This window comes from Hyperolius riggenbachi, chromosome 2 (assembly GCF_040937935.1).
Source record: "Hyperolius riggenbachi isolate aHypRig1 chromosome 2, aHypRig1.pri, whole genome shotgun sequence".
Taxonomy (NCBI): Eukaryota; Metazoa; Chordata; class Amphibia; order Anura; family Hyperoliidae; genus Hyperolius; species Hyperolius riggenbachi.
Window position 1 is genome coordinate 126,112,004 of NC_090647.1, and position 24,941 is coordinate 126,136,944.

The following is a 24,941-nucleotide window of genomic DNA, read 5'->3' on the forward strand; positions in this document are numbered from 1 at the left end:
TAGGGCATTGTCTTACTTGAATTTGTACATAAGTGCACATTGGTTTCCATTGGGAACTCTAGCTTTCTGCTCAAACCCAAAAAACATATTGCATGGTAATTAGCTTCCACCCAAAGCATGACCCCCAAAGTAAGAGTGAATGGCTACAATACATTTACACATGGACAGTTGAACCCATCATGTCAACCGCTGATCTGCCAAGGATTTTGCATTTTTTGGTCACTGTGTGATGCAACTGACTAGTGACTTTTTAAAGTGGACTCAAATTAAAAATACATGATTTCAGAAATAAAATCTATTTTCTAAATTATAATAATAAATAGCAGCCTTTTTTCAGCTGCATGATGACAAATATAAAATATTTTACATTTATTGGAGGAACCCCTCCCTTCCTTTCATATTGCCGGGACAAAATCCGGCAAACTGGTGGAGCAGGAGGTGTCCGGCAAATGACAAGAGAAGGGTGAAAAGCATGCACTGAAATGGTCATAGTCTTGAAGGAGTGTTTATTTATCTTTGTATGTGTCAGAGTGGTGCTACTAAATATTTTGAATTAAAAAAATGTTTGGTTTGGGTCCGCTTTAACTGTGTTGATCTGCAATGAGACTACTGAGCTGTGAAAGACTGGTGCATTTAATGGGCAGTTATGGCCTGCTCAGACTTATACTGTATATACAAATGCCATACCGCTGCCCAGGCTGAATTCTTCAGCTGCCATTAAGCACCTGCCAAATCCATAGCAACAGTCACCAGGCGGTGCTCCACTGTTATCTGTACGCATAAAATAGCTCTTATATGAAATATGGGAGGCAGTCTTTTTTAATTCTGGAGCCAGCAGGAAATGTATAGAAACTAGCTGCCCTGACCGGTCTCCTGGGGTTGTCCAGCCTTGCCCTATAGTTAAGGCAATGAATTGTGAGCCCTGCTGAGGCACAGTTAGTGACGTAACATGTTCTCAGTAAAATGCTAGGGAAAAGTTTCAGTTCTGTGTAAATGTATAATAATAGCTGCAGACTCATGATTTGCTTAGAGCACATGTGTTGAACTCCAGGCCTGGCCAGAACCATGCCAGTGTTTAGGATGGACTGAGAAAGAAAGGAATGTGTTCTACCTGATGGACCACACCTTTTCTGATTCAGACCCATCAATTTATTTGAGCTGTATCAAAAATGTGTGAGGATCTCGGCCCTCGTAGGACCGGTTTGACATACCTGGTGGTAACGACTCCTGGTGAGAGGTATTTCAGCTGTGAAAGCAGAACCTTATTAGGGGTGCAGAATGTGTTATTGGTTGCATTCAGTTAGTGCACAGACTCCTGATATGTGAATCCAGCTTTGCCATAGAGAGATATAATGAGTCATAAACTGAGCTGACTGTATAGCATTTAGCAATAGCCTCAATGGCTAATTAAAGAGGAACTGTCACGAAAATCTTAAAATTTAAAACACATACAAATAAGAAGTACGTTTCTTCCTGAGTAAAATGAGCCATACATTACTTCCCTCCTATGTTGTTGTCACTTACAGTAGGTAGTAGAAATCCGACATTACCGACAGGTAAACCTGAGGAAGAGCCTACTTTTCAGCAATAACTGAATAGCCCAGATATTAAAATATTGCAGAGATCAGGTTTTGTACACTTATGACTCCCCATATCTGTGCATATTTTTCCATGAGTTTAAAGATAATCTGTATTAAAAAAATATGCCCCCGGGGAGTACTCACCTTGGGAGGTGGAAGCCTCTGGATCCTATCGAGGCTTCCCCTGTCCTCCTCTGTCCCACGGTGGTCTCGCTGCGGATCCAGGAACGGCGAGCATGTAAATATTTACCTTTCCGGCTCCAGCGCAGGCACAGTTGCCGCTCTGGTCTCGGAAATAGACGGAAGTAGCTGATTCCAGTCGGGTCCGCTCTACTGCACAGGCGTAAGACGCCTGTGCCTGCGCAATAAAGCGGACCCGACTAGAATTGTCTATTTCCATCTATTTCCGTGCTGAGAGCCGAAACAGCACCACCCGCTGGAGCCAGGGAAGGTAAATATATCAAGCCTTTTCAGGCCTGTCGAGCCGCGGGACGCTTCGGGGGAGCCAGCGCTGGATTGCCTGCAGCTACAGGGGAGGGGGAAGCCTCATTGGGACCCTGAGGCTTCCCCCTCCCGAGGTGAGTTCAAAATGTCAGGTTTGTAGAAACATGGATATGTTGTGCAAATAAGTAGTTTCATTGACACTTGATTAAAGTTGAATTGTTGTCACCTTAGCAACCACATGTTATTGTCACCTTGACCTCTGTGCAGTTTCAAAGTAAACAAAAATTAACAATTCTGCAAATTCCTTTAAATTGCCTCAACTATTATAGTCATGTGACTGCTGCCTCCGCCTCTCCATCCTGGACCTCCATCTTACGCTAGGCTTCCTCACTGGTCCATGATGTTTGCTGTGAGAGTTTATGGAGCTCTGCATTTCTAGTGATTACTGAAATATTAGGCATCTTCTTACCTGAGAGCAGCAACTTCTACAGACGGTAGCAGGGTTTTTAAAAGACCACTATCGCGAAAAAAGTAGGCAGTTAAAATCGGACAGAACCGACAGGTTTTGGGCCAGTCCATCTCCTCATGGGGGATTCTCGGGGTTTTCTTTGTTTTCAACAGCATTTCCTGAACAGCAGTTTAACTGCTAAAATAGTAAGATACCAGCTAGCCTCCCTAATCACTTTCACACTATTTTGTCAGTTAGACTTGGCAACTGCTGTTCAGAAATTGCTGTTGAACACAAAGAAAACCCTGATAATCCCGCATGAGGAGATGGACTGTCGGTTCTATCAGATTTTAACTGCCTACTTTTTCGCAATAGTGGTCCATTAAAATAATTTGGTAAATTTTAAAATTTTACAGGGGAGCCTTGCAGATAAAAGGGTACTATTTTTATATGTCTGGATTGCAGTTCTAACGTGTCTTATTTGCAGTTTATGAATCATATATGTGGATAGCACAGGTCTCAAAGCCAAAACATTCTTTAAGTGCTATGAAACTCAGCACTTCTTCTTTGCTCTAAACGTATAGTTACAGCATAAAATCTCCTACCACAAAAAAAAAATTGTGGCAGAAGAGCTTCAAACTGTTAAACACTTTGTTCTTCACTGGAAAGCTCCTTGCTTCAGTGGAACGCTTCTGGCCGCATCCGAAGAAATGATAACATTAACTTTTGTTTACATTTCTTTGTCTGCTACATTCCTAACTGTGCTGAAAATGACCCCTCTCTGCTGTAAAAGCAGAGAGATGAGAAGTGATCACAAGATAGATTTTAATATATAAATATGGCAGCTATGCAAAAAAATGCAATGGCATGCTTTCAGAGCAGATAAACTGTACTTTAACCACTTTGGGACCAGCACCCTCTGCCCCCTTGAGGACCAGAGGGTGCTGGTCCAGTAAACCGCCGCTTCCCGACGAATCACCGCTAAAATACCCGCTCCCGGCGGTCACGCCGCTCTGTCCCCGCCGCAGGCTGCAGAGCGCTGTGCGCCGGTCAGGAGCCGCTTTCATTGGCTCCTGACCCTGTCACTCCATGTAAGCCAATGGGAACGGCTTAAATGAATGACAGGGCCAGGAGCCAATGAAAACGGCTCCTGCCCGGGTCACAGTGCTCTGCCGTCATAGAGGCGGCAGGGCAACACATTGCGACGGAGATCGAGCGGAGACGGGAGGGGGTGCGCGGTGAATGGGACGTAGAGTTTACGTCGGGTCAGAACCGCAGCGCCCCCTGCCCGCCGTAGATTTATACTGCGGCGGTCCGCAGGTAGTTAAGAACTTGTAATTTGTAAACAGACAGTATAGCATCTGCACAAAAGCAAACATGGTAACTGTATGGGCAATACAAAGTAGGAACACAGTTTTATTGAATGTTATGTCAGAGTTTTATTCCACTTTAGTTTTCTTCATTTCTTTGTACACATTTTCATGGTAGATAGAGTACTATAAGACAACACTCAATGTTCTTTTGTTCCATAGCTCGCCATGGACTGTCCCACCCTAGCTTGTCTCTCTGCTTTCTTTCCTTTCTCCTTCTGGCTGTCTGTCTCTTGTATGATTGGCAGGTTCATTGGGAGGGAGTTTATTACACCAAATTGGGGTCATACCAGAGCCAGGGCAGGTAGTTTCTTGTATTTTGTCTGCTCTTTCCATTATCCATAGCTATGCATTTATATTTTTGTAAGGAAGTATGCTTTAATTAGACATGAAAGCTTTCCCATGATTACTCACCTTATTCCCAGAAATGTAATGGGGCTCAGCTTAATTCTGCCAGTAAGGGGTGTTTTTTCTTCTTCATTTTTTCTTAACCAAATACTTATGTTCTAGTGTTAAGAACGGTGCTGATAGGAGGCCTGCAGAGCAGCTTGTAGTACTCCTGTTCAGTATTTGGCATTGTGATATTTATGTGCTGTATTCTAAGCTATGAAGCTGTGAAGACAACATCATTTACTTCCTGTAATGCATATGTAAGGTTTAAATTGCATGAAGCACATTCGAAGCGGACTGTGTTTGTAACTCAGCATATAGCATATACAGTATGCATTGATTTAGTCTTCTTTCAACAGTTTGTTTATTGGAACTGTCATACTTCAGTAATGCAAGAAAATGCATTGTTATTCATCGTTTGCAGTGGTTTACAAAGTACCTAGTCATGTCACTAGGATAACACAATCGTCTCCCTACCATAGTCATAGCCTAATGTCCCTACCATAATCTAAGGGGAATGTTGGGGGGACCACTTGTCAGTAGAATGTGGAAGGAACCAGAGTTCCCCAAACATGGGCAAAATATACAAACTCCTTGCAGATAATGCATCACTGTGGAGGTATTATTTTTATTTAGTATTTACAAAGTGACATTTTCTGCAGCACTTTACAGAGTATATACAGTATAGTATTTTCTCTGACTGTCCCTCAGAGGAGCTCACAATCTAATCCCTACCATAGTCATATGTCCTTTGTTGTCTGGTGCCTAATACACACCATACAATTTTCTGTTAGATTTCACCATACAATTTTCTGTTAGATTTTTCTGTTAAGGTGCACATACACTAGAACGAATATGGGCAGATTCGACCAAGAGACAAATTTATCTCTAACCGAATCTGATTAGAGATAAACTTGTCTCTAGTCGAATCTGCCCATACACTACAGGCCGAATCCCGTCCAATTTCACCATGAAATCATTAGGGAATCGGCTGAGCCGCCGCATCGGCCCCGCCGCGGCCCCCAAAATGTATAAATGTATGTAATGTACTGCATTTATACATTACCTGTCCTGTAGCAGCTTGCCGGGTCCATCTGTCAATCTCGCCGTCAAGTCGCATACACGCTAGCGGCGCATAGCGTCTGACATCAGCCGCTATGCGCCTTTGTGACGTCAGACATAGCGCCGCCGGCGTGTATGCAGAACCTGGCGAGATGGACGGAGACCGCGTGGAGGCTGACACCGGACAGGTAATGTATAAATGCACTACACTATATACATTTATACATTGCGGCGGCAGCAGCGGGGGTTTCGTCGTCTCGTCGCTCGTTTGCAATTCGCCCGCTGTACTGCCACGCACCCAACCAGCCAACTTCAGCCCGAAATTTTCCAGCATGCGTGACCGATCGTGCGGCCAATTTCTGTCCCGAAATTGGTTGCTTTGTCGGTTGGGCATGCACTTGGCAGCACCAATTTTCATCCAATCATAATAATTCTGGAAATCACTTGAAAAAATCGCTCACTAAAACGCTCAGCGCTTGCGATTTTGGCACTTTGTGTTCATTTAGATCTTGTTTTCCACTATACAGTTGAGTGGGCTGTGTGTTTGTACATCAACACACAGCACCTGCATTCCTTTCTATTGCAGTGCTGATCACATTCACTGTCAGTGAATGGGACAGTACTGCGCTGCTGACCCAAAAAGCATACAGCAGTGTGTTAGTGCATAAGTGGGAACATCATACAGTGCAATCTATGCACTTTTGGTGTTCCTGCATATTGCATACTATATGCTTTTCTCATGCACACTTGTTTCTGTAGACAATGGTGAGCATTCTTTTTTTCTTCACTTGATATTATTATTTCTTGTAATCAGGGCTATAAAGCTCAGTACTTGATTATTTGAATTCAAGGAAGAAACATAAAATAATGCAGAATCAAAGCCACGGTGGTTTTTTTATCAATTTCATCAGCTTAAGGTGTGACCATAATAAGTGTCTTATTCTGATAAAAGATAGAAATTAACTAATATGTTCCTTCTCACATTTGATTGCTGAAATGCCTTAAATATTAATAAATAAATCATTCTTTACATATAGAAAATGTGCAGAGAAGTCTGGATGCATCTGAAAGTGGAGATAATGGTATCTTGTGTTTACTTAATTGTATCAAGTGAGGAATGTGACACATTCTCTGACTGTGCAGAAGCCCCTGGACACAGACAGACACTCAAAGCATTTCTGCCTTCAATACAACATGAATAAAACCAGTTATTAAAGAGACTCTGAAGTCTCAAAAAAAAACATCTTTTTATTAAACAAAAACATATGTTTAATATGATTCCCCTAACTAAACCGCCGCATCCCCGCCGCTGTACGCTATCTAAATCCCCCCTAACTCCCCGGAGGGCAATCCGGGCAGCGCTTCCGTGAGTGGCAGAGCTATGAGCCGCAGCTCTGCCTCTCAGTGCACCTGTCAGTCCAGATCACCGCCTCTCCCCCGCCCCTCTCAGTCTTCCTTCACTGAGAGGGGCGGGGGAGAGGCGGAGATCCGCCACTGACAGATGCGTGTGAGGCAGGGCTGCAGCTCATAGCTCTGCCTCACACGGAAGAGTAGAGGGCAGCAAAATCCACGACCAAGAAAGTCGTAGATTTTGCAGAGGAGAGGGAGAGCTAGGTAGGGGGGATTTAGATAGATTACAGCAGCAGGAATGCAGCGGTTTAGTTAGGGCAAACATATTAAACACTTTTGTTAAATAAAAAGATGGGTTTTTTGAGACTTCAGTGTCTCTTTAATAAAATGCAAAGTCAGCTCTTAAAGCAAAAAACTGTACTTTTGGGAACTTGTAATTTCTAAATAAATAATAATACTTATGCATAAATGCACAAATGCAAATATGATAACCATATGGCATGTAAAAAGTAGGAAAACATGTTTTTATTGAATATTATGTCAGGGTTTTATACTGCTTTAAGTGAACTGTCTAGAATAGTGAGGATAGTGGTTCTCAATGTTTTTGGGGTGAGGGCGCCTTGATGGCTGTGAAGTTTTTTTCCAGTCACCTCTGATTTTTATTAGACAGCCCCTCCCCCACTCCAAGTGGCTAGTGATGTGATACATATTAGGCACGCCCTCCCCTCCCCCCCCCCCCCCCCCGATAAACTGTACTTTGGGAACTTGTCATTTGTAATAGACAATATTACTTGTGCACAAAAGCAAATATGATAACTGTATGGACAATAAAAAGTAGGAACACACATTTTTATTGAATGTTATGTCAGAGTTTTATCCCACTTTAACATATGAATTTATGCAGCGTCATATTGTTATTGTTTTAATATACAGTAGCGCCTGTTCTTTGAGCTCATATTCTCAAATGTAATTTAAGGTCAGACTATCACATGACCAATTAGCTGACAGCTTAATCATCATCTACAAAGAAAAGTTCTATGATAATGATTGAGGCATGTGTATGGAATTTGTATGAGTCACGTGTAACCTTATAGCCCTCAGCTGCAGAAAAAGAAGAATGGAAATAGACTACAGAAAATATTTGCTTCTGAGTCGCTGTTATTTTTACCATTATTTCTGTATTTTTTGCACTTTAGATGGTTATTACACCCAAATGATCTTTCATTTGCAGTCTGAGTCTGAAGGAATGAGTCATCTCATCTGCTAGCAGTGAGAAATCCCACACACACGTCCTGCCTTTGTTTTTACTGAATGTGTATTCGTATAAAGCAATGGAAAAATAAGTCAAAGAAAATGAGCTGAGTACTTACCTGGATCTGTACAGTGACAGAGAGTGCTCATTTTCAGATCTGGAATTCTGCATACAACACCCATTGAAATTATGTTTGGACTGTTGTTAATGGAAAATGTTTCACTATATCGGCATCAAACCTGGGCAAGGTAGTAGATTTGAGGCCCCTTTGTGGTCTTTTTGATAACAGGTAGGTAGAGAGAGGAAAGGCTGGCACTGCTGCAGTTGCTTATTTTATTGTTGCAAACACATTCATAAGTGCAAACTTCAAAGGTATATTGAATAGTTAGTACACATACCAAAGGTGAGAGGAGGCACGGTGGTGGTGGGTGCTAGGTAGAGGATGCCTGACGGCCGTTTCGCGCGAGCCTTTTACGGAGGCTACAGATGCATATGCAATGGCTTCTAGTTAAATACCGCCAGAAAGCTCGCTAGCCTGTCTTTTTGATAAGCTGAAGTGAAGAGAGGTCAGAGAAGGTGGCTAGTGGGCCCATTGGAACCCATTAGGCTCCAGGCACTTGGCTAGGTTGCCTGGTGTATAATCCTGCCCTGAGTCTGAGAAGAATGCTACCGTTTTCTGGGTTAGAGGCCTTGCAGAGGAATAACCCAAACCAGGCCTAAGCTTGTCTCCTTATTAACCACCCTGGCATTCAATTTCCCCTGGATTTCTGTGCAAAAAGTGATTCACTTAATTTTCATACCCTTTTTAGTAATAATCCAATATGGTGATCTGCTTTTAGATCCTGTTCTGACTGGACTGGGCAATCATTACGACATGGGATTTGCTCATGTTTTTAATGTATACAATGCGTGGATTATATCATAATTTGTGATAGAGAAAGTTTAGTGCATTGCACAAAACCCAATTTGGCATTAATTGTCCAAACTCCTCCTCCTATCCTCCCATCATCAGTCACATAGCTAGTGTGGGAAGAACTGGTAGGATACACCTGCAATGTGCTGCTGAGAGAGATTTAGCCCTTTGTGGCCAGCACTTTAATATTATATCTCCGCAGAATATCATCATCATCACTTTCTGTCTAATTTCTCCACACTTTTAATACACCCTCCTCCTTCCCCCAAAGCCCCCCCCCTTCCCCCAGGTTCCCAGGTTTCCCTTCCCCCAGCCACCCACACACCAAGTAGATTTATAAAAAAAAAAAGGAAAGTTAAATAAAAATAGGAAATGGCTTCACAGGGCTTGTTTCCACTATAAGAGTTGCAAATGCAGTAGCAGTTTTTAAACCATTTTCATATTTTTAAATGTAGCATTGTATTTTCAATTAGAATGCCTAGGATATAACATTAATACAGGAACATTGTAACAAGATAACACAGCATGTTTGGTATTCAGTATCTCTTGTGACTCCGTGGACTATCACATAAACACTCGAATGTCAGTGGGCAGTGAATTTGCTATTGTGTAACAATTGCACTGCACTAGTGGAGATGCGGCACAGTGATTTCCATTATAGTGCCAGAGTCATATGGGCTCTTTCACATCTAGAACGCGTGAAGGAGCCGCTCTCCTGTGCGCGTTATATGGCCTGCGGCGTGTTGTCGGGATGCTGCAGTGCGACGCAATCAGCGGCAGTGGTAATTAACACGACAGGAAACCGCCGGCTCTCGACCATTACAAGCTCCCGGGTGCGTTGTACCGCAATGCATCGAAACGCAGCGTCGGGTGTGAAAGGTAAAATGAAAGTCTATGGACTTTCATTTTACCTTGGTTAACGCAAAGTTTCAACTGGCTGACCTAAGCTGATATACTAGCTGACCTAAGCCCGTTTCAAAATGGGCTCTAAGTCTGTCTCCGCGCGTGCAAACGTCCGCCGCTCACGTGCTCGCCCCTTGGCCCCGTCCTCCCCTGCAAGTCGCGTGCTCGCCCCTTGGCCCCGTCCTCCCCAGCACGCTGTGCTGGACTGACCGCTCCAAAACACCTATTCTGTGCTGTGCTGCCCGCCCCATACCATCTACGGGGCCCGCTCCGTACCACCTACGGGTGCCTTGTACTGCGTTGTGGGCTGGCTCCATTCCACACCACCTACCTGGTCCACACACCATCTTGTGTGCAACATACTGCCCGTCCACACCATCTTGTGTGCAACATACTGTGCTGCCTGCTCCACACCATCCCTTTGTGCCTCCATACCATCCACCAGGGCTTTTCACTGTGCGGGGCTGCCTGCCCAATACTATATACCTGTGCCCTACTCACTGCGCTGTGCTGTCTGCTCCACATCACCTACCGGAATCATACACTGTGCTGCGTCTTCCCGGGGCCAAACAGGTCACAGGCTGACTCTGCACCGTTTCTTGAGACCCACTACCCGTCCCAGGGGTGCTCGCTGCCTGTCGAGACCCTCCACCAGCCTTTCTACTCCGCTGCCCTGCTCCACGCAACCAGCCCTGGCCTCCCTCTGCCCTGAATTCAAACACCCCTCCCATCTGTACCATGGGCTCAGAACGGTCACTAAATACTGCCACCCTATCCAGAGAGGCCCTCCTTAAATGGGAAACCCCGGACAGCCCCAAGCCCCCATGGGGCCCCCCCCCTGTGGGATGCTGTCACCGACCATATCAAATACCTCGTCTCCAAGCAAGCACCGAACAAACGTCACCACAGAGGTAGAAGGGCGGGGGCCATGGTCCGACTCAAAAGGAAAGGTCTACGCTCTCCCGTCCCTGCCATCCTACTTGCAAATGTCTGCTCACTTCCAAACAAACTGGACGAGCTGCTCCTCCTACTGGGTAGCAAACCCCAGATCAGCAGATCAGTAGGAACACCCCTGTTCTCTGTTTTACGGAGACCTGGCTGAGTGACAGCATCCCGGACAACTCTCTACTTGTACCAGGCTACAATCTCCTAAGAGCAGACCGTGACGTGGCCCTCTCGGGGAAAATGAGAGGTGGGGGCATCGGCTTTTATATCAACACCTCCTGGTGCTCCAACATCACCACCCTCAACAAGACCTGTACCCCAGACGTCGAGTTTCTGGCCATAAACTGCAGGCCTCAATACTCCCCCAGGGAGTTCTCTTCCCTTGTCCTTGTTGGGGTCTATATACCTCCCGATGCATGCTCCAAGACTGCACTGCAAGCCCTCAGTGACTATATCTCGCGGTGGGAAACATCCTTCCCTGAGGCTCTAATCATCATCCTGGGCGACTTCAACAAGGCGAACCTAAGACATGAGCTGCCCCGCTACAAGCAGCACATAACCTGCCCTACCAGAAACTGTAACACCATGAACCACTGCTACACGGTCCAGAAGAACGCATACAAGGCCACCCTAGGAGCCCCTCTGGGAAACTCCGACCACAACACAATCCACCTGATCCCTACTTACAGGCGGCTCCTGGAGACCTCAAAGCCCACTGTCAAAACCGTCAAAAAATGGACAGCAGAAGCAAAACTGGAACTCCAAGCCTGTTTTGACACCACCGACTGGTCGACGCTGGAGGCACCCTCCCTTGATGAATGGGCCGAGAATGTCACCTCCTACATTAGCTTCTGCGAAGAGGCGTGTATCCCATCCAAGACCTTCAGGATTTTCCCCAACAACAAGCCTTGGTTTAACGACAAGCTCCGCCGACTTCGGAAATGCAAAGAGGAAGCGCACAGGTCCGGCTCCCCTGAGAAATATAGAGAGGCCAGGTACGCACTGAAAAGAGAACTGCGATCAGCAAAAAGGGCATACTCCGACAAGCTGGGGCTCTACCTCCAATCAAACAACACACGGGAGGTATGGAAGGGTCTGAGAGCAGCCACAAACTTCAAACCCGCACCTCAGCCTGCGACCCCGAGCCTTCGTCTGGCGGAGGAGCTCAATGAGTTCTACTGCAGGTTCGAGCAACTACCTAACCAGCAGAGGGACCATACTGCCACGGCCAAGGTGAACCCCCCCTCAGATGAACTCGGCGCCCTGGCTCCTGTTACTGTCCATGAATTAGAGGTACTCCGGCATCTCCGTAAGCTGAATCCCAGGAAGTCTTCTGGCCCGGATGGAGTGTCATCGATCTGCCTGAGAACCTGTGCTGATCAGTTAGCTCCTGTGCTCACCACCTTATTCGAGCGGTCACTATCGGACGGTACAGTCCCCTCCTGTTTCAAGCGGTCCGCAATTGTACCAGTCCCCAAAAAACCTGGCAGCACTGAGCACAACAACTTCCGACCAGTGGCCCTAACCGCCAACATTATGAAGCTCCTTGAGCGGCTGGTCCTTGCCCACCTAAAGAGACACACGGACGCTCACCTCGACCAGCTCCAATTTGCTTATAGGGCAAACAGATCCGTGGAGGACGCCATCAATGCCAGCGTGGCATACATCATGGAGCACCTAGACAACCCTGTCTCCTATGCTAGGATCTTGTTTCTGGATTTTAGCTCGGCATTCAACACGATCTGCCCAGACATCCTGCTCACCAATCTGGCGCAGCTCGGAGTAGATCCCACGCTCCGAGCATGGATCAAGGACTTCCTGACCAACAGAACGCAACAAGTGAAGCTCAGCAGCTGCTACTCCAGCGTCAGAACCACCAATACTGGGGCTCCACAAGGCTGTGTATTGTCACCTCTTCTGTTCTCCCTCTATACCAACAATTGCATATCATCCGCTGACTCTGTGAAAGTCATCAAATTTGCAGACGACACCACTATCATTGGCCTAATTGGCAGCAACGGCGAGCATGAGTACCGCAGCGAAGTTGAGCGAATCTGCAACTGGTGCAGAGCAAATAACCTAGTTCTCAACGCCGCAAAGGCTGTTGAACTAGCAGTAGACTTCAGGAGGAACCCTCCCCCCCTCCTACCTATCCTCATTGGGGGTACCGAAGTCTCTAGGGTGACATCGGTGCGGTTCCTCGGCACGACTCTCACTAACAACCTGAAGTGGGGGCAGAACACCTCCATAATACAGAAGAAATCACAGCAGAGGTTGTTCTTCCTGCGCCAGCTGAAGAGATTCGGCATGCCCAGGGAACTGCTGACCAGCTTCTATACTGCCACTATAGAATCCATCCTCTGCTCCTCAGTCATTGTCTGGTATGCGGGCGCAACGGCCAGCGACAAACACAAACTGCAGAGAGTCATAGCTGATGCAGAGAGAATCATCGGGTCCCCTCTTCCACCTCTTGACCTCCTCCACTCCGCTAGGATGAGGAAGAGGGCCACTGTGATCTCCCATGACCCCTCCCACCCAGGCAGTCGCTACTTCAAGCTGCTCCCACTGGGCCGCCGCTACAGGTCCATACCATGCAAAACCACCAGACGGATGAACACCTTCTTCCCCCAAGCGGTTCGGCTGCTTAACTCCAACCTTCCCCCACCGGGCCCGCCTACCAGCATGCCCTAGCGGGGTCTCTCCATCAGCACACGCCCCTGTTCTCACTGTCCAGAGACTGTACTGGGCCACCATCATCTTTATTATTATTACTACTACTATTAGTATTATTGTTGGACTGCTCCTGCAAGGCAGGACCGAACCCTTACCGACGACCCAGTTTGTCATGTATATCATTAATGCAGTTGTAAACTGTCTGTGTTTGTGCTTCTTGTCCTCCTGTACTATGTCTATGCCATGTGTACCACAAAAAATTCCGAATATAGCGTGTGCTGTATTTGGCGAAATAAATCTGATTCTGATTCTGATCACTCCCTGTCTCTGTGTCCGTGCACATGCGCAGTTGCGCAGAGCACGTACACACTCACACACACACAGAACCCCTGGGACGCAGAGGCACAGGGGTTTTATTATAGAGGATATATAAATATATATATCAGAGACTTCAGCCACACAATGCACAGAACGTTGTGCATTGCTAATCGTTGCAATTTGTCATATGCTTTAAAAAATTGGAGGGCTAGGCTTTAAGAAGTAATGTTTGTGAGATTTGCTCTATGTGAAGCAATAGTTGTCATGTCTGGTGAGCGAATCAGGAAACTCAGGTACAGAGCTCTTACCCCTGGACCTTTGTGTATGGCTGAACACAACAGTATGACACAAAAGAGGGAAAAAGCATTTTTTTTAAGATTTGTTTATTTTTGAAAAGATTTTGAGAACAGAGATAAAGGAACACACATTTAGGGCTGGTGCACACCAGAGCGGTTCTGGAGCATTTTTTAAAATGCTTGCAGCGGGAAAACCGCTTGGCTAATGAAAGTGAATGGGATGGTGCACACCAGAGCGGGTAGTTTTTCCCCCAAACGCAAACTTCTGCACTGCAGCATTTTTTAGATTTATGAGACGTTTCTGCCTCAATGTTAAGTATATGAAAGTGGAAAACCGCTCTGATCTGAGCGGTTTTCCAGGCGTTTTTGTTACAGAAGCTGTTTAGTAACAGCTTTACTGTAACAAAATATGAAACCTGCTAAACAAAAACGCTCTAAAAAAATCGCTCTGAAAATCTGCTTCAAAAACCTCTAGCGTTTTGCGGATCTGCTAGAGGTTTTTGGTGTGCACTGGGCCTTAATCTGAACACAGTATCAAAATATTTTGAGATTAGGCAAACCAGAATGGCAATAAGGGCCTGTTTCCACTACATGCAGAATGGATGCAGAAAAACTGACTCCAATGAATGCCTATGGGAAAATCTGCATCAGAAAAATCGCGTTTAGTGGAAACAGGCCCATAGACATTCATTGGAGTCTTTCTGCATCCATTCTGCATCCAATCTGCGGGTAGTGGAAACAGGCCCTTAACTAGCACTGCCTGCAAAATAAGACATTAAACACTGCAGATATGGAAATAAATATTAACAGCAAAATATACTTTTGTACAAATAATACAAACCAGAGTGAACATGCTATCCATACCCTAAACCCAAAGCTGAACTCCACGTAGAGAGCCTGGGCTCAATGTTGTGAATTTTGGCTTCTGATTAATTCTGATGAGTAGGACCAAAAGTCTGAAACAAGCTGTCTGCATGTGGGGTTGGTGTGGCTCTGTAAGCATTGCTTTTTTAAGTAGGAGGGCTTTTTGGTCCCTTTTATCCCCCTATACATTCCTAGTTGTTTGGGTCACCCTGAGCTGCTTGGTTACTCTGTTAAAATGTATAAGCTATAGGCTTGCTATACACCAGCGGTTCTGGATGCAAGCCTGGCTTCAGGGGCATAAAGAGATAATTAGCATATTCAGTAGCAGTGCATTGTGGGTAACTAGAGATGTTCACTTAAAGCTGAATTATCGCAAGTACCTTCTGTTTTAAGAAGACAAATCAAGCATTGCTTTTTAGTAGGAGGGCTTTTCGGTCTCTTTCAGTCCCCTATATTTTCCTAGGGGTTCTGGGCCACTTGAGCTGCTTGGTTACTCTGTTCTGAGTCATATTTGTGTTAATGTGGCTGTTACTGTTTATAATATTTTTGAAAGCACACCTATTTATGTTGATGGAAACAACATATGGTTTTCAAAATGCATAAAAAGTAATGCTAGTAAGCGCCAGAGGCATAAACAGGGATGGAAATAGGGACCCTTCAAATATCTGGGATATTTGACATTCCACATGGAGTCTGAGCTTGTGGCCTCCTGGTTCATAAAGGGCATGAAACCTTCGCTAATATACATAGTTGGTGGGATTATTGTGCGCAGAGCATATAGATATTCATGTAATCTGAGGATGTACAGGTTAATGAGACGTGTGGGGAGGAAGAGTGCAGTACAAACCTTTAATCAGATGCGGAGGTTTATTTATTGTGGCATATTCCTACATGTTGGGTTGCCTACAGTAAATCCAGCTGTAATTTGACTGCTTTTCTCTGCCCATCTATTTCATTTAGTAAATCAGCCGCTCTATACTGCACTCACAGGAAATCAGTACTTCCTATTCATTGTCAAGATTTTGCTCATAGAGTAGATGTGATTCTGGCTCTTGTCTGGTCAGTTTGAGCAGCTGACACTGTAAATATGTGAACAACAGGCAGATATAAATCATCGCAAATGCCACTGTGGAACTGCCCTGTCTGGTCAAGTTATTTCCTGTATATTGCAGAATTTCTATACCAAGGGTGCTATATGTGTTTTTATATAAGTCATTTTACAGCCCGGAGTCCTGAGTTTACCCAGATGGATTCTTTGGGCCCTTTCACACTGGTGCGGTGCAGCATTTTACGACAGCTTACCGCTAGGGCAATGAAAGTCTATGGTGACTTTCATACCGACGTGGCACGATATGACAGAAGTGAAGTTTTTCGCTGCATTCCCGACGTGGACCGGAAGTCATATAAGTCTATGGCGGCACGCGTGTTTTCAAACAGACCTCCTCAGAGTTTTACGTGTCATGAGTGCATGTAAGCGTATTTTAGCAATACATTTCTGCACACTTGATTACTTCGGCCACAGGAAGTGAGCATCACTTCCTACAAGGCCGGCTGCCAGACGGGGAGTACGGGGTACTAACATGGTAATCCCTGAGGGCCCATTCACACTAGAAGTGCTTTTCTGAGCGTTTTGCGATTGATTAGAAGTTACATTAATAGTTTACGTAACAAAAGTGTTAATGCAACCGATTGTATTGTGTTTTTACCGGCCGTCTCACTGCGGCCAAATGTATTGTAAAAAGTGAGTTAATTGAATTAAAATGAAGCCGGCGGCAATGTAACAGATGAAGCCGCCGGCTTCGGCTCTCGCTCTCCTCCCCCTTGCCCTCTCTCCTATACAATACTGGCAGCCGGCGGGGGCATGCGTGTCCCCCCAGTGTCGTTCGTCGCAGCAGGGAATCCTTGTTGTTTTATTGCGACAAACGACTCTGGGGGGACATTTGTCCCCCCTCCCCCGGCTGCCAGTGTTCTATAGGAGAGAAGCAGTAAAAACACAATATAATCGGTTACATTAACACTTTTGTTAGGTGAACTATTAATGTAATTAGCGCCACCTGCCGGATGCGCTCGGCTAACAGAAAAGTACCATATCAGATTTTGGCTGTGTTCATATTGGCACAAAAAACGGATCCTCCTGCACTGTGAACAGTGGCTACTGTGCTGTATGAAATGTGTTTTATTTCACTCGGGCCTGAGATCAGTAGGAACCATGTTTTTCTTTTTAAACGGGGTTTGCAAAAATGGACATTGGTAAAGGCTTTCTCCTTTACATGTTATTAAATGTTGTGCTTTGCTTGCAGTGCTCTTTTAAAACAGATTACGCATTATCTTACGATGAGAGACAAAAGAAGGTCCCAAGCAAAACACACAACTGCATTCCTGGGCCAGCCAGATAGACCCGTCATGTTCACAGCGAACAGCTAGTAAATGTATGCATTGCCTCATAACATAGCGGCAACTATGAGCTGTGTGTCGGACTGTACGGCAAATAGAAGTCCATATGTATGAGTTCAGAAAGCAATGACAGTAAATTATCTCTGAGCAACAAATGTGCAAAAAGGGGATCACACATACATTTGGCTGATGATGCCCAAACATGGGCAGGCAGACCATAAATGCATTTCCACCTCAGCTGAGAGCAATCGGATCCACAACAGCTTTGCCCATTCATAGTAATGGTTATTCATCCATGTTTGAGAAGGTTTTCATTTGTCCACAGCATGCAAAATCCTAAGTAACAAAAAACAGAACAGTGTTTCTCAAAGTTATTAAAGTATATACAGTACCCATCTATCACTGTGCTCCTTAATATAATTGTATGTATAATATGTGAATACTATAGTGAAAAATGCATTCAGTTGCTTAAAGCGGAATATAACCCTGCATTTCAACTGCTCTAAAACATTATTTACAGCATTTTATATGCAACCAGCATTTTTTTTTTTACTAGACCAGCATTGGAAGGGTTACACACAGAGTTTTAAAGTTCCGTGGAGAGATATGCAGACGCATCCGAAGTTCAGATAGATACATTTGACTAAACAGAATGTAACAAGTGGTGCATGTTACACACTCTTTGGCTGTCCTCCAGCTCCTGCACAGTCAGAGAGAGTGAGTCACATTCCACACTTAGATGCATTTAAGTAAACAAAATGTGTCTATCTGAACTTCAGATGCGTCTGCATTTCTCTCCAGGAACTTTAAAGCTCTGTGTGTAACCCTTCGAATGCTGGTCTAGTAAAAAAAATGCTGGTTGCATATAATAAACTGTAAATAATGTTTTAGAGCAAAGTTGAAATGCAGCGTTATATTCCGCTTTAAAGGTGACATGTGACATAATGAGAGACTTGTATGTATAGTGCCAAGCACACAAATAACTAGGCTATGTTCCTTTTTTTCTTTCTCTGACTGAAAGAGTTAAACATCAGGTATGCAAATGACGATTTATATCCAGGTTGGGACCGGGTCAGACTGGCATAAACCTCAATGATAATTACAGCCATAAAGTACTGTCCTGTCTGTATATAGCTTCTAAGAGCAGGAAGGAGATAAAAAGGGTCAATAGTTCGTAGATTTTAGCTCTGGCATACTTCAATGAATGTGTCATTGGGCAGAGACAATGAAACAGTGAAAACTTAAAAAGTATATTTAAAAATCAAGTAAAACTGTGGGATATCTAAAAAAAAAATAATAACCATTTTTTAGGAGAAAGGGGATAGATACAATTGTTTTTCTCATCAGTTTATTTTCACCTCGGATGTCCTTTAAAGAGGAACTGTAGTGAAAATAACACACTCAATAAAATTGCTTATTTTTATACAATATTCATTTATAAATGATTTAGTCAGTGTTTGCCCATTGTAAAATCTTTCCTCACCCTGATTTATATTCTGAAATTGATCACAGGTGGCGACCTCTTTAGTACTGGCAGGTGATCACAGGTGGAATGTTTGGATACTGAGAGTTCTAAAGCCAGTAGAAAATATACCTGGTCTCCAAAAATGTTCGGGGAATGCCGAACACGTAATCAGCCTAGGCTAAGCCTCACTTGGCTACATACATTATACAGCAATATATATATATATATATATAGGAAGTGTTTCTGATATTGCTGTATCCTGGAAAATTATTGTAAAAGTGGGAATCTTGACTAATTCACTGCACTCTACCATATGTGGTTACAGTTCCTCTGTATTTTTGCTTTGGATGTCCATCAGGAGTAGTTGTATGAAAGCTACACATTTGCACAGTGGCCACTTTATGATCAAACCTTCTATCCTGCCTCTATCATATTCTAAGACATGAGGCAGTTGCGCTGCAGAAACCTGTCCAGGCATGCGCATCTTATGCTGGGTACACATGATGCTATTAACCGTCCGATCAACGGAAATCAATTATTTCTGTCATGTCCGATCTGCTGTCGTTCAGTGATGGGATCGATTTTCCAATGTTATCACTGGAAAATCAATCCCATTATCTATTAGGAGCAGTTGACATGTACACACGATTGGACGGCAAATTGCATCATGTGTACCCAGCATTAAAGTTAAAATTACTTTACGTTCTCTTGAATAAGATCAGCATCTGTTATCGTTAGACTGCAGCCATAAAAATACAAGTGTGTTTGATTTTTCTTATAGACATTGGTTGGGAGAGATAAGAGGAGCTGAAATGAGAGGAAACGCATAGAAATGAAACACAGATGCTTATGCAGGAAGCAAGTATGGCTACTCCCATGTAAAGATGCACTTGCAAATTATACAGGTAAATGTACCAAATGAATACAAAACATAATAAGATTTCTGTTTATCTGCTGTTATACATGTAGTGCTACATACACACAATAGATGTAAGTCATCCAAAACTTTTGTTCTTTATCTTCTAAGGCACAGGTGTCAAACTCAAATACAAAGTGGGACGAAATTGTACACTGGGAGCTAGTCGTGGACCAACCTCAATGTCTACGGGCCACCTTCCTCCCTTATAAAGTTTCCAGGTGTCTAATGGCCTCCCTCCAACCCCCATACAGTTCCCTGGTGTGTAGTGGATTTCCTCTCCTGCACAGTTCCCTAGTGTTTGGTACTTACCCCCTACCTCCCCATATGACTTCCCTGGTGTTCAAGGGCTTCACCTCCAATATAGCTTCTCTGCTGGTCTAGAGTGGGCCAAACATATTGCAAAGTGGGGAAACCACTCGAGGGCCAAATTTAATGGCTCTGAGGGCCAGATTTGGCCCGCGGGCCAGAGTTTGACATGTATGCTCTAAGGTGACTATCTCGCATGTTTACATGTGTCGCCCAGTGCTATAGATTGCACTGAGCTTGCCACTACTGTACTTCCTGCAGCATGACAGAGCACCTTCTTCCTCCTTTTCAAAGGACAAGAGAGGCAGTTCAGCTGAGCACTAAGCATCATGGCTGTACATTAATCATTAGTCAACAGACACTATTCTAATGTCTGTGTGTTTGCATTATTATTATTTGGTATTTATATAACCCTGCACAGACTATACCTTCTTGTCACTTATCTGTCCCTCAGAGGAGCTCACAATCGAATCCCTACCATAGTCATAAGTCTATAGTGTTCTCCCCAGGTTCTTTTAACCGGGTGCTCCACCCAGCTAGCTTTGGTGAGCACCACAGCTGTCATTGGCTCACCTCCTCCAATGCTGTAAGCAGACATGCACAAAGAAGCACTGGCCCTGCATTCTCTAATCTCACCCCACCCAGCTACTATTTCATGCCACCCGGCTGTAAAAAAATTTCTGGGGAGAACACTGAGTCTATGTATGTATTGTGTAGTATATGTATCATAGTCTAGGGCCAATTAAGGGGGAACCAATGAACTTATCTGAATGTTTTTGAGATGTGGGAGGAAACCGGAGTGCCCGGAGGAAACCCACACAGACACGGGGAGAACATACAAGCTACGTGCAGATACTGCCCTGACTGGGATTTGAACGGGGGACCTAGCCCATGCTGTCCACACCGTGTATGTTTAACTTCCTTAGTAACTGCCTGCATACCCTCCATAACGCTTTTTACAATTCTGATCCGAAGATGTCAGTGATTGGCTCACAGTGATCACAGTGCTGCTTGGATACCCCCAAATGAAAAATTCGACTTTGCCCACTTACGAATTGACTCACGATCACGATCACGAGTAGGAAGAGATATCCGCCCCGAGTGCGGTTTTAATTCGAATAACCGCATGTAATCATGAATCACGAGTGGTATTTGTGATTAAAAACCCGCCAAATATAACGGTTAATAGCAATGCCCCCTTACATGCTAGGAACACCATTTGCCAGATAAGTTAAGAAGAGCAGTGGGAACAAGAGGAAACATATTTTTTTTCAAAAATAGTTTTTGAGAAAATCTATTTTAAAGTTTCAAAGGAAAAAATTATACATTTAAATGCGGTAAATACATTAACTGTCAGTTACCGCATTTACATTTAAATGCACACTTTTTTCCTTTGAAACCTTAAAATCGATTTCTCAAAAACAATAAGGTCTTTTTGAAAAAAAAAATGTCCTCTTGTTCCCACTGTTCTTCTTAACATATCTGGCAAATGTGGTGTTTCTGGCATGTAAGGGGGGTTTGCTATTACCCGCTAAAGTCGGCGGGTTTTTAATCACGAATACCGACTTGTGATCACGAGTAACTCGTGATCACGAGTCGGGTAACGAGTGTAATCAGGAGTACATTCGTGATCAGCATTCGTGATCGAGAGCCGATCACTAATGCCGATTACGACTTGAACGCAAAAAACACCTCGGGATCAAGAGTTACTGGTGATCACAACCTGGTGATGAACATCCCTGATGGTAAACACACATGCAGGAAGACAGCAAGTCTTGCCACCCACATTTTAACAAGTTTTAATTGGCATAATTTTTATTCTATTGGCGCCTCTGGTTTTTGTTTACGTGATTATCCACCTGGTGGATGGGTGTGGACACCCTTTTTCTTCTACTCAGAGAGCGACTACTTAACCTGAGCGGGGACAGGTCTAATCTCCCCGTCTGTGATACAAGTGGTTGCCTGATCTCGGCAACCTGCACTTGTGAGTATAACTTATCATTGATTTAATTCTCTACGATAACCATCACAATAATACACTGTTGGGGGCTCTCGATTGTTCCTTTTTCTCTCCTACAACCTGGTGATGAACATCCCTGATGGTAAACACACATGCAGGAAGACAGCAAGTACAAGTCCTTTAATACATGCACAGCAGGCTGCAAACTGAATTGGAAATAATTTTACAAATAACATTACATTCAAAAATGATCACAAATACAGGTCATAGCAATTTAATAACACAGGTTGAACTTAACTTTAAAAGAAACACGAGGTGAAAATAAACTGATGAGATAAACAATTGTATCTATCCTCCTTCTCCTAAAAAGATATTTATTTTTTTAGATATCCCACAGTTTTATTTTATTTTTAAATCTACTTTTTAAGTTTTTACTACTTCATTGTCTCTGCTCAATTACACATTCATTGAAGTATGCCAGAGATATTACCTACGAACTATTGGCCCTTTTTATCTCTTCCCTGCTCTTAGAAACCATTTTCTGCAAGGAAAGTGTTTTATGGCTGTAGTTCCTTATCAGTGATGGTTATACTATAGTCCGACCCGGTCCCGACCTGGTCAGAAACTGTCACTTGCATACCTGATGTTTAAATCTTTCAGGCAGAGAAAGAAAAAAAAGATACACTTAATAGTTGTTTGTGTGCTTGGATCTGTACATACACATGTCTATCTCATCAGGTCACATGTCACCTCGTGTATCCTTTAAGGCTAGAATAGAGGTTATGGTTATTCTTAGCCCGCCCTACACATAATGCTTGTTCCACCTGAGTTGATTATTTTGATCAAAACAGCTGAGATCTATTGCCCTTAACATGCCTGATGAATCAACTTTTGAATTTGGACACTTTATCAATCAGAATCATCTTTAGTATATCAGACATCCTTCATTGAGAAGGTAAGGTGGTGCCAGAGGGGAAAGCATACTGATGCATTGCATAGAACAATTCATGGAACACGGCGGCGTAGTGGTTAGCTCTCTCGCCTTACAGTGCTGGGTCCCTGGTTCGAATCCCAGCCAGGGCACTATCTGCAAAGAGTTTGTATGTTCTCCCTGTGTCTGCGTGGGTTTCCTCTGGGCACTCCGGTTTCCTCCCACATTCCAAAAACATACGGATAAGTTAATTGGCTCCCCCCTAAAAAATTGGCCCTAGACTACAGTACTTACACTACATAATATAGACATATGGTAATGGTAGGGATTAGATTGTGAGCTCCTTTGAGGGACAGTTAGTGACAAGACAATATATATATATATACACTGTACAGCGTTGCGTAATATGTTGGCGCTATATAAATACTAAATAATAATAATAATAATAATAATGGAGGTTAGATTCATTTCCTCTCAATTACTACTACTACTACTAATTTCCTCTCAATTACTAATTTTACATGAGGGAGGGATCAATTTATTGCTGTATCGGGCTGTAATTGATCAGTGTATGGGTAACATTTCTCGCCCTTGGGAGGGAGAAGCAGAGGTTAGTATTAATGCTAAAACACTAAAATACCAGTAATGAAATCCCGGCAAACATATCGGCTCCCGTCTGTCTCTTGCTGCTAAAATGATGTGTCTCTAAACTATTCGTCTCCACAGACCCAGCATTAATTGTCTGCAGTTTAACAATCGTCCGCCACTGCCGCATGCATTACGGCCCAGCTGTATTTCATCGCAGCCTCCTTACTGACTGCTTCATTTTTTAACATTTCCAAAAGTTTGGCACATCATAAAATCCCGTCTTTCATGCTACTTTCCACACGTTTCCCGCAGGATTACATGTATTTTTCAAGTACTCAGAGCTTGATTGCCGTGGAGCGCGTGCTTATAAATTGTGTTTGACAGGCTCTTTTTACAGTATTTCAAGAGCTGGCTTAGCAGCATATTAAATAAGCTTTGGCTGCCTGATGTTATGCTAGCCCCGCAGCTAGACCACAGTTACTTAAACTCCTCAAGTGGGATGTTATAAAAGGCAACTTATACATACATCCCCCTAATTTTTTATTTAAAGCTCACTGCCCAGTAAAGTGAACCTGTCATCTAGAGAAAAAAGAGGCAGTTATTTCATGAATTCACTGAGATTCAAGAGAATACAATCTATTTCACTTGAGGTAAATTATAGCATTTGTCTGTAACTCTTTAAAGCGGACCTGGACTCAGAACTTCCTCTCTGCTCTACAGCTTCAGTGAAATCTGTTTGCAAATAGGAGTGATAGATTAGAGTCTAGAGCCAACAGTAGGTTTTGCTATGTTACACCAATACACCATTGAAAAACTAGTTGCGTTTGCAATTGAAAGAAAAATGAACCACCCGAAGCAGTTCCACAAACATTACGGGAGATTCTACATGTCTTCCTTTAAGAAAAGAAGCAGAGGAGTCATCACATTATTCTCAGATCACTTCCCCATTGAGATTACTTCCCACCAGGAAGATGAATCAGGTACTTACTCAATCATAATTGGACTATATGAAGGCAAAACATTATGTGTTGTTAATATATACGCCCCCCCCTGATACTGCTAACTCAGTGATCAACAAAATTTCCAATATTTTGCTAACGCTCAAATTTGACAGTTTAATATGGGCAGGCGATTTCAACACTACACCGAATGATAATATCGACAGAACGCACTTACCCAGAAAATCGATTATAAAAAAGAATCAGGACATGTTTCAGGACCTGTTCAAGACACACTCACTGTTAGATTCCTGGAGGGAACACAATGGGGGAAAGAGAGGATATTCCTTCTTTTCAGCCCCACATAACTCCTATTCAAGGATAGACTTAATACTTATCCCCACTCACTGCGCTGCTTCTTTAGCTTACTCAAGACATGTGGTTTGCCCCTGGTCAGACCACGATTTCGTACTCACGGCCCTTACATCCCCAATCCCCAAAACACTACGGTCTCAATGGAGACTCAATGAATCCCTATTAATAAACCCAACTATTTGCTCTAATGTAGAGTCCTGCCTAACGGACTATTTCCGTGAAAACGCGACGGAAGATGTCGATGAAGGGATATGTTG

At 43.8% G+C, this 24,941-nt stretch overlaps 1 protein-coding gene across 3 annotated transcripts in view; it reads left to right on the plus strand.

Moving 5' to 3' along the window:
* Window positions 1–24,941, plus strand: part of LOC137545769 (fidgetin-like protein 2) — a 140,826-nt gene that overhangs the window by 60,840 nt on the left and 55,045 nt on the right. Inside the window, exon 2 of one of the 3 annotated variants that reach the window (XM_068267366.1) lies at window positions 19,428–19,572. The exons of 1 other annotated variant lie outside the window; for it this stretch is intronic. The gene's annotated coding sequence lies outside the window, so the exon portion shown is untranslated. The remainder of the gene's footprint in view (window positions 1–19,427; window positions 19,573–24,941) is intronic. One more of the 3 variants, XM_068267365.1, reaches the window with a different exon arrangement.